The sequence below is a fragment of the Schistocerca serialis genome, chromosome 1 (genome assembly GCF_023864345.2).
Source record: "Schistocerca serialis cubense isolate TAMUIC-IGC-003099 chromosome 1, iqSchSeri2.2, whole genome shotgun sequence".
In the NCBI taxonomy this organism is placed as follows: Eukaryota; Metazoa; Arthropoda; class Insecta; order Orthoptera; family Acrididae; genus Schistocerca; species Schistocerca serialis.
The window spans coordinates 785,323,289-785,329,605 of record NC_064638.1 but is presented as its reverse complement, the minus strand read 5'-3'; the positions used below and the strand labels follow the sequence as shown (position 1 = coordinate 785,329,605).

Sequence of the window (6,317 nt, the reverse complement as noted above, 5' to 3'; positions counted from 1 at the left end):
GCATGTTGTACAAGGTGTTTGGCATTGCAGCAGCCAACATGACAGCAATCATGGGGTCCGAGCAGGCATAGTGCAGCCTGCAAGTGTGGGAATATGCAAAGTGGTGGATCGGCAGAGCAGTCAGGGTGTGGGAGCCCAGTTACCTGCAGTCGGTGTGAATGATTTTTAACAGTGTAATTGTATGCAGTCAGTTATGTCGATAAATCCCTTGCACATTCGGAATAAAAAAGCGCTGCAACTGTTTAAATATTCCATGCTGCCTTGTCATTCCCAAAATGTTTAAATAAACAGTATTCCATACACTGCAACCAATATCCTGACAAATTCTTTAAAAAAAAAAACACTATATTCCAAACATTGCCTTGTATCCCATAAAGTGTTTAACAAACAATATTCCACACATTGCCTTGTCTACTAGAAATTATTTACAAATATTCCACACACTTAAATCGACTCCCCCACCAAAGAGCCATTCAGTTGAGTCTTTTTCCCGCCAATTTCCAGGTTGGGGAGGGTAGGGTATCAGCTGGGGGTTTCCGAGATAGGTAGGGGTTAATTAACTTTTCGATTCAATTAATTAATCGATCAAATTGATAGAGTGGAATGGGGCCATTCGAGTCACTGAGGCCTGAAAGTGTACTTGTATTGGCGGGGGAGCAGGAGGGGAGGGTTCCTTGGAAGGATGGATTGTCACCAGAGGGTCACAAACCGCCTAGCAGAAGAATGGGTGAAAGGGAGTGGGTCATAAATCAATCAGCTGTCACAATTTAATTAATTTGAAATCATAAGTGGGGTAGAACAATAGGACCAGTCAATCAAAAGAGAACAATAGGTTAAGGGTGACATGGAGCAGAAAAATAGGTTTGCGCCAGAATGTATGCTTGCCCCTGGTGTAGGCAACGTGCACTAATAAAATAGCGCCGCACCCCCATTGCGCTACTACTTATGTCTTGTATTTGATTCTGAAATAAATTCTTCTGTAGTGTGTTCCGTTCTTCGGATGCCGTTAGTATTTTTTTTATAAGAAACTGTAATTCGGCTTAGACTTACAGCACCATTTCGGTCACTTGTTTCAGAATTTATTCATTTACCTGAAAACGCCAACTTAAACTACAATACTCCTAAGGACACTTCCCGTTGGAATTATTTCATGAAAGCACTTAAGAGTCTTTGAGAGGATTCGCAGTAGTCTGAAAGAGCGTCTGTGTTGCTTTCCGGAAAAAGACTTTATCTATGATCTGGAGTCTGGCTGACCCCTGTGTATTGTAAGGCGCCCACCTTTTACGACAGCCAGGTCAAGCGGTTCCTGCTACCATTGCCATGGGGGGAAATGGTGCATCCTCTATGGAACGCTACGTCTAAGCAGAATGTTCTGTTTGAGATTCTTTGATGTGTTATACGTAAGTGCCCTTGTGAAAAAGACGACTTATTCTTGAACAGGAAGAGAATTCTGAATGGTGGAAGGAGGAGTGACAATGAAAGTTTGAATCATGACTGGAAGCCTGTTCAGATAACCTAATGGTTAAGGCGATAGGTCTAAAAAAACAAAGAATTGTGGGATGGAGTCCTGGGCTGATACAAATTTTCACTAGGCATAACATATTAACAATGCAGATTTTGCAATGAGTGTAATCAGTAGGCATGTGTAAACCATAATATCCCTTTATTTTTTAAGAAAATACGGTGTCAATACACTTTTATTTTGTTTCCATATAATGGAAGGCAGTGTTGTAAAGAAAATAACGGGGTCAGGTAACTGTAATTTTTGTTCTTTCTTTTGTCTGTGCGTTATTCTTATGCACCGAATTTCAAATTAACATGAAGAAAAATTGGAATTCAGACGGCACCAGCAGTTGACAACACCTGGTCAAGTTCGCGTTCCTCGTACTCTATACGTATTTATTTATTCATATGTATGTTTTTATTTTCCGCGATCGTCGTGTTCCAGTGTCTTACCAGAATTCCTCTGTTTGTGTACATTGTTTACAGAAAGCGGTGTCACCATTATCGGCAGCGGAATATGTAACATCTGATTGAAGTAAGGGTTACTTACACAGACATGAGGTCGTCAGGATTTGGTACTTATTTACTACTTAGTATTTGTGCTGCTTTGCCAACGGCCTCGCCGCAGTGGTAACACCGGTTCCCGTCAGATCACCGAAGTTAAGCTCTGTCGGGCTGGGCTAGCACTTGGATGGGTGACCATCCGGTCTGCCGAGCGCAGTTGGCAAGCGGGATGCACTCAGCCCTTGTGAGGAAAACTGAGGAGCTATTTGATTGAGAAGTAGCGATTCCGGTCTCGGAAATTGACATACGGCCGGGAGAGCAGTATGCTGACCACATGCCCCTCCATATCCGCATCCAGTGACGCCTGTGGTCTGAGGATGACAGCGGCCGGTCGGCACCTTTGGGCCTTCATGGCCTGTTCGGGAGGAGGAGTTTAGTTTTTTATTTGTGCTGCTTTGCTGAACTGTTTCAGACTAAATTTAACCATTTAGTGGACGGTATCGGGACCATTATTCAGTCGCTCGATGATATCCTCCGAGTTGCTCACATGTTGATTACTTTGTCAGTATATGGACTGGCGATAGTGCATACAGCGTTAATTTTGTGTCGGTATTCAATTTCCAAAACATCGCTTTCTGTCATAGTACAGGTGTAATTTCAGTAGCTGATTTAAATTTGCTAATTTTGTTTCGCACTTTCCGAATCAGAGTAGTTTTTTTATCCATATCGTTATCGATGCCATTTTCCATTCTAGCAGGCAGTTTTATGCACAATAACCGATCGAACATTAAGGGTTTCTTAGGTTACACTTGAGCTTACAACTGCTGTTATTTGTGAAAGAAATCAGTGCGGCGTCAGCACCGGCAGGTTTAGCGATGGGAGGTGAAACTGAGCGCTAGCGCTACAACCAAGGTGAGACTCAAGATTTGGGAGGAGTCAAGAGTTCGGCGCTGGTAGGCGTGTAGGCTGGGGCAGGTCGGCCGGCACAGCCCGGACCGATCGATGGGAGCGACGCGGTGTGGCGTGGCGTGGCATCGCGTGCCGCGGTCCGCCAGCTCGCAGCCTGCAGGGTCACGCTGCTTCAACACCGCACCGGCCTCAGCTTAAGGGGGAGGGGCTGACAGGAGACACCACGCTAATTCCGTGTAGCACCGACTCCGACCTTGATAATGACCTTAAATAGATGAGGAAGACAGTCTCCCGAAACCACTCATTGATGATTAGGTCCCGTGCTACCAGTTTGCGCGGACGTTGTTTGCCCAGTTTCATCCACTGTTCCATAATTTCCAGACATTTAGCGTGGGATTAAGATCTTGTGATTTGAGGGGCTTGTCGAGATGATACAGGGTGCTAGAGTGGGTTTCGAATCAGAAAAAAGGCGAATAGCTCTGTGAATATGCCTGTTGTTTTAGAAGACATGTTGATACTCATTATAAGGGTGTAGAAGAAAGGCAACGCTTGGTCACCGAGAAAGGTGAAATGAGCACCTTAGTTGATGTTCACGGTAACCAGAATGAATTGGGCCAAGTCATAATACGGAAAATGCTTCTAGAACATCTCAGTATCATCTCTGCCCTGAACTACACTGTACAAACATATACATACATTAATACTTGTTTCACAGATCATGAATACGACATTTAGTAAAGATGTGGAATGTGGCACTTCAACATAAGTTTTCTTTACCCAAAAAAATATTTCTTTAAACTGATACTACTTCATATCTAAAAATTCGTCTATTGTGTAGTAGTAGTTATCTTTCAGAAATTCTTTTAATTTGTTTTTAAATGTTGGTTGGCTACCTGTCAGACTTTTAAAGTTATTTGGCAAAAGACCAATTATTTTTGTGACATCGTAATTCATCCCTTTCTGTGTCAAAGTCAGATTTAACCCAGAATAGTGAAGATCATCCTTCCTTCTAGTGTTGTAGCTAAGCACTACGATGTTATTTTAGAATTGGGATGGGGTATTAATTACAAATTCCATAAGTGAATTTATGTATTGTGAAGGTAATGTGAATACCCTGAATTCCTTAAATAAATGTCTGCAAGGTGATATTGGGTGGGCTCCAGCCGTTATTCTGATTACAAGCCTTTGTGCAATGAATACTTTTTCTTTTAATGACGAATTACCCCAAAATATGATGCCACATGAAAGCAGTGAATGAAAATAGCCATTGTAGGCTAATTTACTGATACGTTTATCACCAAAATTTGCAATAACCTTAATAGATTAAGTAGCTGAACCTAGCAGTTTCAGCAGATCATCAATGTGTTTCTTCCAATTCGTCATCAGTGCACACACCCAGAAATTTTGAATATTCTGTCTTAGCAACAGACTTCTGTTCATAGTCTATATTGACCAATGGTGTTATGCCATTTGGTTCAAATGGCTCTGAGCACAATGGGACTTAACATCTGAGGTCATCAGTCCCCTAGAACTTAGAACTATTTAAACCTAACTAACCTAAGGACATCACACACATCCATGCCCGAGGCAGGATTCGAACCTGCGACGTTGCGGTCGCGCGGTTCCAAACTGAAGCGCCTAGAACCGCTCGGTCACACCGGCCGGCTTATGCTATTTACTGTACAGAATTGTATATACTGTGTTTTTTCAAAATTTACTGAGAGGCAATTTGCAGAAAACCACTTAATAATTTTGTGAAATATATTATTTACAATTTCCTCTGGTGATTCTTCTTTTTGAGTGTAATTACCATACTTGCATCAGCATGAAAAAGAACTAGGTTTTCATCTCCATGAATATTACGTGGCAAGTCATTTATATATATTAAGAACAGTGAGGGACCCAAGACTGAACCCTTTGGGACACCATTCTTGATACCTACCCAGTTAAAGGACTGCTGATTTTTGCAGACCACCTGTACTGTTAATTTCAACCTTTCACATTTTTCCAGTTAAATATGACACTCATACCACAATACGTAACCTTACCTAGAAGAATTTCATGATTCACACAATCAAAAGCCTTTAAGAGATCACAAAATATCTCAATGGGTGATGTTAGCTTATTAATGCATTTAATATTTCATCAGTGTAAGCATATACAGCATTTTCTGTTGAAAAGCCTTTTCGAAAACAAAATTGACATTTTTTTAGTACATACTTCTTTTTTACAAATATATGATGCTACTCTTGAATACATTACTTTTTCAAGAATTTTGGACAAAGCTGTCAGGAGTGAGATTTGGGTAGTTGTTAGCATTTTATGCAATGTTTTAACAGTAGCGTATTTCAGTCTATCTGGAAAAATGCCTTGTTTCAGTGAGCTACTATATATGTGGCTGAGAATCTACTTATCTGTTGGGAACAACCTTTTAGTATTCTGCTGGAAATGCCATCAGTTCCATGTGAGCTTTTACTGTAGAGTGAATTTATTATTTTCCTAATTTCTGTAGGAGAAGTGGGTTGAATTTCAATTTTATCAAATTGTGTAGGTATTGCCTCTTCCATATACTGCCTTGCATTTTCTGATGAATAGCTGGAACCTATTTTCTCCACAACATTTAAAAAATTATTATTAAAAATGTTTTCTACTTCTGACTTCTTGTTAACAAACTTTTTATTGTGTCTGATAGAAATACAGTCTTCCTGTGCTCTCGGTTGCCCTTTTTCCCTTTTCATAATATTCCAAATTGTTTTAATTTTATTATCAGATGTGCTAATCTCAGACATAATGCACATGCTTCTGGACTTTTTAATAACTTTGCTGAATACAGTGCAGTAGTTTGTACAATGTTTCACTGTTCCTACTAGCTATAAGAAACATTTCCCCTTTCATATTTTTATTTTCGATGTTTTCCTAAAACTACATTTCACTGTTTTCTTAGGGAACTGTTTCCAAATATACTCACAAAGGTATCATGAACTAGGTTAAATTTTAAATTAGCATCTGGTTCCCTGTACAGTTCATCCCAGGCTAACTGTTGCAAGCTAACCCTAAAATTTGCAGTTGTTAAATCGTTACCTGAACGCACTATTTTGGAGGACTGTTTTGCATTACTGTACGGAGCTATGTCATATACTGTAACTAGCTGTGCGTCATAATCAGATAGACCATTCCTAACAGGAAAAGATTTAATTTGATGAAATTTATCTTGGTCTATAAAAGCATTATCTATCAGTGTGCTGCTTTATTGTACCACCTGAGTAGGAAAATCAATAACTGACGTCAAATTGAAAGAATCAAGTAATACTTCAAGGTCAAGCCTTCTATCGGACTCTTGCAGAAAATCTGCATTCAAATCCCCACCAACAATAATTTGCTTTCCTCTGTCTGACAGGTAG

The 6,317-nt window shown here is 40.2% G+C and overlaps 1 pseudogene; it reads left to right on the top strand.

Moving 5' to 3' along the window:
• Nucleotides 1-2,112: 2,112 nt before the first annotated feature.
• On the top strand, nt 2,113-2,230 carry LOC126428411 (5S ribosomal RNA; annotated as a pseudogene).
• The last annotated feature ends 4,087 nt before the right edge of the window (nt 2,231-6,317 follow it).